Source organism: Balaenoptera musculus, chromosome 15, assembly GCF_009873245.2.
Source record: "Balaenoptera musculus isolate JJ_BM4_2016_0621 chromosome 15, mBalMus1.pri.v3, whole genome shotgun sequence".
NCBI classification, from domain to species: domain Eukaryota; kingdom Metazoa; phylum Chordata; class Mammalia; order Artiodactyla; family Balaenopteridae; genus Balaenoptera; species Balaenoptera musculus.
The window spans coordinates 51,545,423-51,559,082 of record NC_045799.1 but is presented as its reverse complement, the minus strand read 5'-3'; the positions used below and the strand labels follow the sequence as shown (position 1 = coordinate 51,559,082).

The 13,660-nt window shown below is 40.7% G+C and overlaps 1 pseudogene; it reads left to right on the top strand.

The window, feature by feature from the left end:
- Window positions 1-5,281: 5,281 nt before the first annotated feature.
- LOC118882055 lies at window positions 5,282-5,586 on the top strand (annotated as a pseudogene).
- Window positions 5,587-13,660: the final 8,074 nt, after the last annotated feature.

Here is a 13,660-nt window from a genome sequence, read left to right as displayed (position 1 = left end):
TAACATCAAACAACTGTTGAAGCTCCAAGACTCTGAAACCCTCACCTCGCTGAGACGACAAATCCTAAACTACTGTGACCAACAACCTTACACTATATAACATGATTCTTACCCAATCCTCATTAAGGTCCACCTTAAACCAGACCCCAAAACCTCTCTATCTCAACTTTGCCCTTCCCACCTCCTCTCCACTAAGGACTCTTTCAAGATGGTGCTCTCCCTGAACAAGGGAAGCAACAAACTCAGTTCTGTCTTTGCAACAGGCTGTTTGGATAGTATTTTCAAGGAGCCAGCATTTGACGAGGGGTACAGGACCAACACGGTGGGCCGAGCCCAACTGGGCCAGACGCAGCGCTGGAGTAAATCTCCCTGGAGGGGTGGGCACTACCTGCCAAAGAGAAAGAAAGGGAACAGATGTCTGGGAGCCAAACAACAGTGTCTACTGCAGTAACCCATGCCCAGCCGGGTTAAATGCCTTGCCCAAGGCCACACAGACTGTTGGCATAAGAGCTGGGGGGAGAACGCAGGCTTTTTGGCCAGCAGGCCATTGCCCTCGTCCTCACCCACACTGGAAGCCTGGGAAGCCTCCTTCCCTGATCTCCCGGGCGCTGCTGCCTCAGGGTGACCCAGGAGGAAGCTCCTGTTCCTCGTCCCTCCGCACTAATCCACACTAGTCCAGGGAAATATAAGCTAATTGCCCACTGATTAATTGATGACCTAGAACCGCTCTGGAACCTCAGCAGGCGGAAGCACGATCACCGCGCGGGGGATGCCGGGAAGGCGGCGGCTGGGCCGACTTCCGGCCTCAGAGGCTGCCGGGTGTGGGCTTTGGGCCGAGGGCGGCCGCGTTGGGGGCGGCCCTTCCGCGCCCCAAGACCCCTGCCAGCGTCCCCCGGGCCTGGACGCGCCCGAAATAAAAGGAAAAGCGTCTTCATGGTCCAGGAGCCTAACAGGTGCCGCGGACCGCAGGGGTCTTCGACTCCGACTCCGGCTGCCTATCAGACTGTGTCTGTCGCCCCCCAGTGGCCGTGTGGGGGACTCGGGCCGGAGTTTGCTGCTCCCCACCTGAGCCCCATTCCTCCTCCTGCCTTTGTGTCCCAGCGCCTTGGAAGAAGTAAAATACGAACCATCAGAAATGAGAGGAGAAGGCTTCCTTCGTGGCTCAGTGGTTAAGAATCCGCCTGCCATTGTAGGGAAGACGGGTTCGAGCCCTGGTCCGGGAAAAACCCACATTCTGCGGAGCAACTAAGCCAGTGCGCCACAACTACTGAGCCTGCGCTCTAGAGCCGGCAAGCCACAACTACTGAAGCCCGCGAGCCACAAGCCACTGCAATAAGCCCGCACACCGCAACGAAGAGTAGCCCCTGCTCTCCGCAACTGGAGAAAGCCCACACGCAGCAATGAAGACCCAACGCAGCCAAAAATAATAAATAAATAAAATAAATTGTTTTTAAAAAATGAGGAGACAGTGTGTTCAGGAGTTTTGCAAGCTGGATGTTCAATACATTATTTATCTTTTAAAAGTCATTGTTGGGGACTTCCCTGGTGGTCAAGACCCCACGCTCTCAATGCAGGGGGCCAGGGTTCGATCCCTGGTCAGGGAACTAGATGCCGCATGCCGCAACTAAAGATCCCGCATGCTGCAACTAAGACCCGGTGCAGCCAAATAAATATATATTTTTTAAAAAGTCATCGTTAGAAGTTGTATTATATAAACCTACAATTAAATTATATTCAAAAATTTAGCAAATAATCAAAATTCATCGCTTTCTATTTATTTTACGATTATCTATGTTCTCGAGGTTTTTGTGTCTATTATGTCCGTATGGTGGAAATAGCATACAATGATGTGCTACTGTACATTTACTTCTGACTCCACATTCAGTGACCCTGTTGGTAACTTGACATCATCCATAATGGGAGTATTTATACCACAGAAATTGGCAAACTCTAGAAATCAGTCCCCACCCCCCCAACCCCCAACTCCCACCAGGGTCATTCACCAGCACACCACTTGAGTCAGACAATGGTGGGGTGCACAGAGAACAAGGCCCATGTCTTTTGGGGGGCCAGCACAGGAACATAATCAGTTTCCTCTTTATCAAGGCCCAGCACAGGTCCTGACCATGGTGCTCAATGAATGAGGAAGGGAGGGAGGGAGAAAATTATATGCTAAACTGGGCTCTCTGTAAATTTTCTTAAGATCAGCTTACCTAACATTGATTGTGCGTCTTACCTGACCTTTTCCCAGTTGACCTAACAGTCCTTACTGCGTGGTGTGCAAGGCCTTGAATGCCAACAATTGAAATAGTTTCCCTGGTGAAGGTCAGCCAAGGAAGGATTTTGAGTTGGGAATGATATAATTCAAATTTTGCTTTAGGATGAGAATCAGGCCTGTGTGCAGGACAGGTTAAAGAGAGGAAGGAACAGAAACCAGGAGACCAGACTGTTCATTCAAGACTTGGCTCAGCACTCAGGACCTGTGTAGGGGCAAGGCTGTGGAGAGGAATGTAAATCACAATCCATGGCCCCAGGGAGTTCAACCTTATGGTGCAAGAGATAGTAAACTGACAATGACTATGAGTGTGATAAGTGCGTTGAAAAAGGCAGTTCAAAGTGCCAAAGGGTGACATTCTTTCTGGAGGAGGCAAAGAAGCTGTGACCCAGCCCTGACAAGTAGGGCTTGTAGGCAGAGGGAAGTTATCAAAAGAAGGAAGAGGGGTGGGTTCCAGGCTGAGAGAACTGCCCAGGCAAAGGCCTGGGTTTGTAGAGGGCCTTGGAGATTTGGCTGGAACAGGAGAGCTAAGAGGAGGGTGATGGGAGATGGATCTGGAAAAGCACTGGTGTTCTCACTGCTGAGGCTGAGCAGGAATGGTTAGTGTGGGGGCAAAGAGCAAGTCCTGACAGAATGGGATGGGGGATGCTCTGTGTATTCTCCTGTTGTGAGCTCCACGTCTGCAGCAACACGACGTTTCAGCCACGTCTCCTATCTTCCTTCTGTGATCCAGCCAGGAAGGAATACTGATTCCCAGTATGGCTGAAGGCTCCTGACTCCATACCTGGCCCACGCTGCTCTTATGACCAAAATTCTCTTCAAACACACATATTCTCTCCAACTATCTATCTCTCTGTCTCTCTGTCTCTCACTCACACACACACACACACGCACACACACTCCATTTTGGAAATTTTATACAACTTTTATCATCTAGCTGGATGTCTTGATTCAAAGTCAGTCCCCTGAGATTCTTTTTTTAAAAAAATTTTTGGACAAACTCAAGAAATAAAACTGCCTTTGAACAGCTTTATGTTTGATACATTAAAATTTTCAATTTTTTCGATGTTTGCATTTTGTTTCTGTATTCTGGGGCTATAAATATATTCTATATTTTCTTCCAATATGTTTCTATAAGCATATCATCACATTTTTATGAATGATATGAAGTGCAGGTATACTATTTTCCAAATATATTAGCTAATTATTTTCAAGGATGCTAACTGAATAACCTTTTCATTCCCCACTGATTTGACGTGACATCGACATAAGATACATTTATGTATATGTGTTAGGGTAAAATTCATACACATATCTGTTAAGTTTTGACCAGGGAAGCAGAACCTCCATGAGCAATATAAAATAAGGAATTAATTGTAGAGATCACGTTTTACATGATTGTGGGAGTAAGGGGGAAAGTCTATGGAAGGCCGGCTGCCTCTTCATCTACAACTGCTAAAGTCAGAGAAATCAGAAAATCAGAAAAAGAGTTAAGGGGGAAGCAAGGGAGAGCGAGGACAAACTGGAACCACATCTGTCTCTCTCTGCCTCTACCCTTGATAACATAATGACTTGCAGAAGGAGCTGGTGTCCTTCACCTTGAATCTGAAAATGTGCCTGGCTCAGGACACTGAGAAGCTAGTGGAAGAGACTTGGTGAGAGCTGCAGGAGCCATGGACCTGCTGCTGACCAAAGGGGCTCAGCAGATCAGTGACCATGTGCATGAGCTAGTGAGGACTCATCCCTGCACTGACCTCAGAGCTTCATGGCTGCTGCTTCATTTAAACCTTCCTGATCACACATGGATTTCTTTTCAAGCCATACCAACATGGAAGGGAATTCTGGGGAACATAGTTCCCAATATATATATATATATATATATAAAGAAGATATAACAATTATAAATATATATGCACCCAATATTGGAGCACTTAGATATATAAAATAAATATTAGCAGAACTAAAAGGAGAAATAGACAGTGATACAGTAATAGTAGAGGACTTCAATATCCTACTTTCAACAACTGATAGATCATTCAGACAGAAAAACAATAAGGAAATAGTGGACTTGAATAACACTATAGACCAATGGACCTAGCAGACATATACAGAACATTCCATCCAAAACCAGAAGAAGACACATTCTTTTCAATGCACATGGAACATTCTTCAGGAGAGATTATACATTAGGTCACAAAACAAGTCTTAACAAATTTAATAAGATTGAAGTCATATCAAGTATCCTTCCTAACCACAATGGTATGAAACAAAATCAAAAATAGGAGAAAAATTTATAAATATGTGGAAATTAAACGATATACACCTGTACAACCAACCAATGGGTCAAAGAAGAAATCAAGAGGGAAATAAAAAACTATCTTGAGACAAACAAAAATAGAAACACAACATACCAAAACTTATGGGATTCATCAAAAACAATCCTAAGAGGAAAGTTGAGAGTGATAAACACCTACATTAAGAAAAAAGAAAGATCTCAAATAAACAATCTAACTTTACACCTCAGGGAATTAGAAAAAAGAAGGAAAAATAAGTCCAAAGTTAGCAGATGTAAGGAAATAAAGATTAGAGATAAATTTCAAAGACACTAGAAAGACAATTAAAAAGATCAACAAAACTAATAGTTGGGGTTTTTTAAAAAGATAAAACTGAAAAACCTTTAGCTAGACTAACAAAGAAAAAAGGGAGGAGACATTACAAGTGATACTACAGAAATACAAAGCATCATAAGAGACTGCTATGAAAAACTATACGCCAACAAATTGTATATAACCTATAAGAAGTGGATAAATTCCTAGAAACATACAACCTATCAAGACTGAATTGTAAAGAAATAGAAAATCTGAATGGACCAATTGCAAGTAAGGTAATTGAAGCAGTAACCAAAGACCTACTAACAAAGAAAAGCCCAAGACCAGAAGCCTTCATGGGTGAATTCTACCAAACATTTAAAGAAGAACTAGCTACCACTCCTTCTGTCATGGAAGGATGGTGTGTGAAAAATGTAAAAAGAAACTTGGTACTGTTATCACTCTAGATACATGGAAAGATGGTGCAAGGAATATCACAGGAAGTGGTAGAAGAGAGCTGGACAAAAATAAAGCTTTGACCTAAAAAAAAAGCAAGACTTGATCCACATGGAAAGAATAGGTCCTCCACTTGCAGAATTTGTAAAAGTTCTATGCACCAACTGGGTTCTCATTATTGCCAGTGCTGTGCCTACAAAAAGGGCGTCTGCGCTACGTGGGGAAAAAAATTTGGATACCAAAAACTACAAGCAAACGTCTGTCTAGATGTATTGAAGTTTCTGGCTTTCCATATGATTTACTTTTTGCTTTGAATTTTCAAGGCATAACATAGATGTTCAGGTTACAAAATATGTCCTAAAACAATTAGGTTTAATTCAGGGAAGTTGATTCGTATTCATTCTTCTGTTTTCAAGCAGTTCTGAACTGCAACAGTGTAACTAGTTTTCTGTCTTAAGTTGCTTTTTTTCCTTACAAACATCTTATTGAACTGGAATAAGTGGCAAATGTAATGAAAAAAGATTTTCCCAGTTCTCTTTGTACTTTTTATTTATCATTATATATTATTTTTATCCTTTCTCTCTACTTTATTTGTAGATATTGCAAAAGTGTGAAGGAGATTATTGATATTTGGCTCTGAACCTGGCATCCAGACATGTAATTCTTCCCTCATTCCCTGTTGGTTGCATAGTTCTCAGAATCAGCAGCCCCTTAATTAACTGCAGCTTCATAGGGAATTTAAATATCTGAGATCTTTATTACTGAATTTTTCCTTAAGTAATTAGCCCAGACCCAAATCAAACACAAGTTGTAATTATGATATTTTGTATTTGTTCTTGAAGCCAAAGTGCCATTATCTTTCACATGAGAATGAAAACACAAGGGATACCCTGTATATGTCCACATGAACACACTGGATTTCAGAAAAATACATATTCCATACATTACCTTGAATTCAAACTGTCATGAAAGCCAGGATAACTATGTGCACCCATGATGATAGGCAATGAATGAATCACCACTCTTAGGGAAAGTGCTTTGATGCAGAAACCAAACTTTTTTTTTACCTCCTCTACTTCCCCCTCCCCTGCTAAAAATAAATAGAATTTAATTAATTAAAGAAGAACTAATGCCAATATTTCTCAACTTTCCAAACAACTGAAGAGGAGGGAACACTTCCAAACTCATTTTATAAGGTCAGCACTACCCTCATACCAAAGCCAGATAAAGACAGTATAAAAAAAGCAAATTATAGGCCAATATCTCTGATGAACATAAATGCAAAAACCCTCAACAAAATGAGAGAAAACTGAATTAAACAGCACATTAAAAGGATCATGCGGGCTTCCCTGGTGGCGCAGTGGTTAAGAATCTGCCTGCCAATGCAGGGGACACAGGTTCAAGCCCTGGTCCAGGAAGATCCCACATGCCGCGGAGCAACTAAGCCCGTGCTCTACAACTACTGAGCCTGCGCTCTAGAGCCTGTGAGCCACAACTGCTGAGCCCGCGTGCCACAACTACTGAAGCCCGTGCACCCTAGAGCCCATGCTCTGCAACAAGAGAAGCCACCGCAATAAGTACTGCAATGAGGAGTAGCCCCCGCTCTCCGCAACTAGAGAAAGCCCACGTGCAGCAATGAAGACCCAACACAGCCATAAATAAATAAATAAATAAGTTCACTATTAAAAAAAAAAAGGATCATGCACCACAACCAAGTGAAATTTATCCATGGATGCAAGGAAAATTAAACATATGCAAATCAATAAATGTGATATACTACATTAACAGACTGAAGAATAAGAATTATATGATCATCTCAGTAGATTCCAAAAAAGCATTGACAAAATTCAACATCCTTTTTATGATAAAAACTCTCAACAGATGAGGTATAGAAGGAATGTAGCCCAACATAATAAAGGCCATATATGACAAGCCCACAGCTAACATCATATTCAACAGTGAAAAGCTGAAAGCTGTTCCTCTAGATCAGGAACAAGACAAGGATGCCTACCTTCACCACTTTTTTTTTTTTTTTGGAGTAGAATTGCTTTACATTGTTGTGTTAGTTTCCACTGCACAATGAAGTGAATCAGCCATATCTATATCCCCTCCCTCTTGGACCTCCCTCCCACCACCCCTTCCCACCCTTCTAGGTCATCACAGAGCACTGAGCTGAGCTCCCTGTGCTATACAGCAGGTTCCCTCTAGCTATCTATTTTACACATGGTAGTGTATTTATGTCAAACCTAATCTCCCAATTCATCCCACCCTCCCCTTCCCCCTCTGTGTCCACATGTCCATTCTTTATGTCTATGTCTCCATTCCTGCCCTACAAATAGGTTCATTTGTACCATTTTTCTAGATTACACATATATGTGTTAACATATGATATATGTTTTTCTCTTTCTAGCTTACTTCACTCTGTATGACACCACTTCTATTCAATATAGTGCTGGAAATCCTAGCCAGAGCAATTAGACAAGAAAAAGAAATAAAAGGCATACAAATCAGAAAAGAAGTTAAATTCTCCCTGTTTGTAAATGACATAACCTTACATATAGAAAACTCTAAAGAGTTTGCCAAAAATATGTTAGAACTAATAAATGAATTCAGCAAAGTTGCAGGATGCAAAATGAACATGCAAAATTCATTTGCATTTCTATACCCTGACAATGAGCTATCTGAAAAAAGAAATTAAGAAACCACCCCATTTATAATAGCATCAAAAAGAATAAAGTTCTAAGGAATATACTTAACCAAGAACATGAAAGGTCTGTACATTGAAAACTATAAGAGAGTGATGAAGGAAATTGGAAAAGGACATAAGTAAATGGAAAGATATGTGTTTATGGATTGGAAGACAATATTTTAAAAATATCCACACTACACAAAGGGATCTACACATTCAATGCAATCTCTATCATAATTCTAATGGCATTTTTCACAGAAATAGAAAAGGTAATTCTAAAATTCATATGAAATCACAAAAGACCTTGAAAATCCAAAGGATTCTTGAGAAAGAAGAACAAAGCTTAAGGTATCACACTCCCTGATTTCAAACTATATTACAAAGCTATTAGTAATCAAAACAGTATGGTACTGGCATAAAAACAGACACATAGACCAATGGAACAGAACAGAGAACCCAAAAATAAACTCACACACATACAGTCAATTAATCTTTGACAAGGGTGCCAAGAATACACAATGGGAAAAAAATAGTTTATTCAATAAATGATGTTGGGAAAACTGGATATCCACAAGTGAAAGAATGAAATCAGACCCTTACACCATACAGAAAATTTAACTCAAAATGGATTAAAGACTTAAATGTAAAACCTGAAACCATAAAACTCCTAGAAGAAAACATAGGAGAAAACCTCCCTGACATTGGTTTGGCAATGATTTTTTGGATTTGACACCAAAAGCACAGACCACAAAAGGAAAAATAAACAACTGGGACTATGCAAACTGAAAAGCTTCTGCACAGCAAAGGAAACAATCAACAAAATGAAAAGGCCACCTACTGAATGGGGGAAAATATTTGCAAAGCATATATATACTAAGAGGATAATATCCAAAGTGTGTAAGGAACTCACACAACTCAATAGCAAAAAAATAAATAAGTAACCCAATTTAAAAATGGGCAAAGGACCCAAGTCGATATTTTTCCAAAGAAGACATACGATATCCAACAGGTATGTGAAAAGATGCTTGACATCACTAATCATTAGGAAAATGCAAATCAAAACCACAATGAAAAGAAAAAAAAAAACCACAATGAGATATCACCTCACATCTGTTAGGATGGCCAACAGGTCATCCTTTTTTTTTTTTTGGCCTCTCTGCATGGCTTATGTGATCTTAGTTCCCTGACCAGGGATTGAACTCGGGCCCACGGCAGTGAAAGCACTGAATCCCCGAGGATGGCTAATATTAAAAAGACAAGAGCTAACAGGTGTTGGGGAGGATATGGAGAAAAGTGAACCCTCGTACATTGTTGGTGGGATGTAAATTGATACAGACATTATGGAAAACAGTATGGCGGTTTCTCAGAAAATTAAAAATAGTACTACCATATGATCCAGGAATTCCACTTCCGGGTAGATATCCAAAGGAAATAAAATCAGTATTTCAAAGATATATGCACTTCCGTGTTAATTGCAGCATTATTCACAATAGTCAAGATATGGAAACAACCCAAGTGTCCATCAATGGATGAATGGATAAAGAAAAGGTTGTATAAATATACAATGGATTATTCAGCCATTAAAAAGAAGGAAATCCTACCATTTGGGACAATATGGATGAACCTGGAGGAATTATGCTAAGTGAAATAAGCCAGACACACTATGAAACAAAATACTGTATTGTATCACTTACATGTGGAATCTAAAAAAGTCAAACTCAGAGAAACAGAGAGTAGTGGTGGTGGTTGCCAGGGGCTGGGAGGTGGGGGGAAATGAGGAGATGTTGGCCAAAGGGTACAAATTTCTGGTTATAAGATGAATAAGCTCTAGGGATCAAATGCACAGCATGGTAACTATAGTTAATAATATTGTATACTTGAAATTTGCTAAAAGATTAGATATTAAGTGTTCTCAACACACACACACACACACACACACACACACACAAAATGGTAACTACAGGAGGTGATGGATGTGTTAATTAGCTTGATTGTGGTAACCATTTCACAACGTATACATATATCAAATCATCACATTGTACATGTTAAATATATACAAATTTTATTTGTTAATTATACTTCCATAAAACTGGATGAGTCAATAAATAAATATTGTCAGGGAGAAAGAAGGGAGAAACAAACCAGATGGTCTGACAAAGATGAATCTGTTTTGCACATTTTGAGAGGTAAATTAATTAGCAGAGCAGTAAGTCTATTCATTCTGTCCCTGAGTAGGTCTACTTGAGGTATCAGAGAAAACAATTTCAGTTGTTTCTGGATTCTGAGAAAACCTGAGAGTCGTGATGTAGAGCATAGGTGATGGGACACACCTATGTGACGTCTGTCATTGTCCTTCCATCAGCACCTTCTTGGTTCATCCAGGTGTGCACCATTTCCCTCATCAGAATTTCTCCACAACCCCCTCAAAACAAGCTCCGACAGCACCACTTTTGACCATGAGGCTTTTTTTTGCCTGGTGGGATTAGCTGGATCCCAGTTCAGAATAATGGTTTTGTGGCAATATTTAACACTCTGAATCAAACAGTGGAGAGGGCAGAATGATCTGAAAACAATCACAAGTATTGTGAGAACATACCTTGCATTCAGTTTTTTAGTCAACTGAGGCCTAATTAGGAGAATAAGCGTCAAGGATCAGACTGGTCAACTCTCATTTATCAAGTGGCATTTAAAAATTGATGGTTTGTTTTATCTCTTATCTGGGTCAGAGTCAGAGGTAAGTTACAGGTACCCCATTTAAAAATATTTTTTAGCCAGGGTGGAAATTCTTGTACAAACCAGTGAAATCCAGAGTGTTAGGTGTCTCCTGAGAAGTCAACACATCATACTCTATAATAAGATATCAGTTACTGGAGTAGTTTGGTTTGATCACATGGGATGTCCCAATAACAAATGTAAAAAGTGGAAATTATTAACTTTTCACAGTCTACTTAAAGCTAATATTATACCAATCCATATAAAATGTAGGAAACTTGCAATTATATAGGCCATTTACCTCATCCTGTACTTTATATTATAGTTGTCGTATGTGTTATATCTACATAGTTGTCATATGTATTATATCTACATATATTACAGACCCCACATATAACATTTTGCTTTAAACGTTCATGTGTTTTAAAGAAATTGAGAAGAAAGAAACAGAGTATTTTATATTTATATACATATTTTCAGTGCTCCTAGTCCTTTCTGAAGATCTTTAATTTCACCTGGGATCATTTACCTCTAGCCTGAAAACTTCCTTTAGCTTCTCTTATAGTACAGACCTACTGGCAATAAATTCTCTTAGTTTCACTATGTGAAATTGTCTATTTCCCCTCCATTCTTGAAGAATATTTTCATTGGATGTAGAATTACGGGTTGGCAGGTATTACTACCATTGCCATTATTCCAGCACTTTAAAGTTGTTCCATTGTCTTCTGGTCTCCATTATTTATGATAAGTCAGCAAATTGTACAAGCTTGAACTGAAAGGGACAGTTCTTTAAATTCCCAACTTTCTACAGACAAGAAGCAGGTTGGCAGAGAAAGCTATTCAGTTACAGACATGAACCATGTTTTATGGGAAAGCATGGATGATTCAGAAGCCAAAGCCAAAAGCCCAAGGGCAGAGCTAAGAGTCATGAAGAACTACTCCCAGGGCCTCTAGACAACACACACTCCCTGCTCCTGGAGCAGAAGTGGGCAGCACGTGTCCTTAGCGAGATTTCAGAAATGCTATGGACCAGTGCTTGCTATGTGTGGGGTTATCTATTGTGGTTATCCTGTCCCTTCTTCACCCTTGCATGTTGGGTGAGCAGGGTGAACTCTTTAGTTCACAGTTCTTCAGATCATGAGGAACTATGCCCAAGAAGCCTCGTCTGCATCTAAATCTGATTTAGTTGACCAGATCCTGGACCTCAAGTCTGGCTGATACCATAAGAGGATGAGACTTTGGGTGGGGAGTACTATGTTTGTTCCCTTTCTTAATTTTTTCCCCTGAAGTTAATAATAGCCTTTGTTATTGTTAATTGCCTTTGTACCTACCCAAACTTTCCAACTCTCCACCAGGTCAATCCCATTAGGGAACATATCAGTTTCTTTTTTTTTTTCTTCTCTTTTTCATCCCCCCTTGATATACCCATTTTCCTTTCTCAGGGATAGTTGCTCTCTAAGCACCACTGTCATCCTGGGATGTCCCTTTAACTGTCATCCTTGGAATTCCATTTGCCTCTCTCCTGGTTTGGATTCCCCGTCCTGGGTCTCACATCTTCCTCTTTCTTGATTTACATCTTGTTTTGGTGTAGCACATCCTCCAGTTGTTTCATCTGATTGAAAAGACAGCTCAGTGGCAGAGTGCATCATGATGACAGTGTGACATTGTCAGCATTCCTGTCTCTTTTGTCACAGTGTTCCAGTGAAGGCTGCTCTCTCTGTTTGGGGCACAGCTGCCATTCTGGAATCTCCCTTCACCAGCATACTGCAGATTCCCTTCTCTCCTCTTCTGAGTTTGATCTGTTTTCCACAGCCCATATTTCCTACTTTCTTGGTTTATTCCTTCTTTAGTCAGAGAACATCTTCCCCCCAGTGGCTTCCCAAAAATCATGCCTGGGGGGTAAATTTTCTGAGAACTTCCATGTTTGAAAATGTCTTTATTTCACTCTCACACTGGAGTCAGTGTCGTAGTTATTGCTTCTTGCTGACAAGTTTCCTTCCCTCCTCCTTTCTGCTAACAACCTCTGTCCTGTGGTCACATAGTGGCCATGCGACGAGCCTGGGCTACTTGTGGGACAGTTAATGTCCTTCCCTAGGATTGCTCACACTGAGTGGGGCAGAGGAGGAGCTGTAGCCCACTTAGCTGGCATTCCTTGAGGAAGGGACTCCAGTGTGCCTGGTTCCAGGAGTCATCTTGGAGACTGGAGAATGCATCACCACCAGAGAGTGGCAGCACATCCTGGGGCTAAGATGGAAGGCCATCTGCACCACCCTGGGTCCTGAAGCTCTTCCTTCAACTGGAGCATCACAGGAAGGTCCCATGAACTGGGTCCCATGAACCAGGACCAAAGGTCCCATGAATACCTGTTGTGTTCCATGAGTCTCAGTTGGAGATTAATCCTTTGTCAGTTGCTTCATTTGCAAATATTTTCTCCCATTCTGAGGGTTGTCTTTTCCTCTTGTTTATGGTTTCCTTTGCTGTGCAAAAGCTTTTACATTTCATTAGGTCCCATTTGTTTATTTTTGTTTTTATTTCCATTTCTCTAGGAGGTGGGTCAAAAAGGATCTTGCTGTGATTTATGTCATAGAGTGTTCTGCCTATGTTTTCCTCTAAGAGTTTGATAGTGTCTGGCCTTACATTTAGGTCTTTAATCCATTTTGAGTTTATTTTTGTGTATGGTGTTAGGGAATGTTCTAATTTCATTCTTTTACATGTAGCTGTCCCGTTTTCCGAGCACCACTTATTGAAGAGGCTGTCTTTTCTCCATTGTATATTCTTGCCTCCTTTATCAAAGATAAGGTGACCATATGTGCATGGGTTTATCTCTGGGCTTTCTATCCTGTTCCATTGATCTATATTTCTGTTTTTGTGCCAGTACCATACTGTCTTGATTACTGTAGCTTTGTAGTATAGTCTGAAGTCAGGGTGCCTGATTTCTCC